Source organism: Perca fluviatilis, chromosome 6 (genome assembly GCF_010015445.1).
Source record: "Perca fluviatilis chromosome 6, GENO_Pfluv_1.0, whole genome shotgun sequence".
NCBI lineage: Eukaryota > Metazoa > Chordata > Actinopteri > Perciformes > Percidae > Perca > Perca fluviatilis.
In genome coordinates, this window is record NC_053117.1 from 37,065,994 (window position 1) to 37,066,416 (window position 423).

Below are 423 nucleotides of genomic sequence, written 5' to 3' on the forward strand. Positions count from 1 at the left end.
TTTTGTGTTGGTGCTGGGAACAGAATATGGAACCACTACATGGACTGTTGAGGTGCAAGGGTGTGTTTTTTTTGTGTTATTTTGATGTATAGATAAAGGTGGATAGTGAGTAATGGAGAAGCAAAGTAGTGTGTGATGTGAATTATCTAAAGACCTGGTAGCAGTGCAAAGACATCATAATGAACGTGTTTGTGGTCGACAGGCATATGTGGTGCAAGAAAATAAAAGGATATGGAAGGCTGAACGCACACTGCCCTGATGCACACAGGCACACACACACACACACACACACACACACACACACACACACACACACACACACACACAAGCCATACACACACATACGCACGCCTACGTACGCTCAGTCAAACATTCAGACCCACGCTGAATCATTCACCAAAGATAAAAGAACACCCTGTTGGC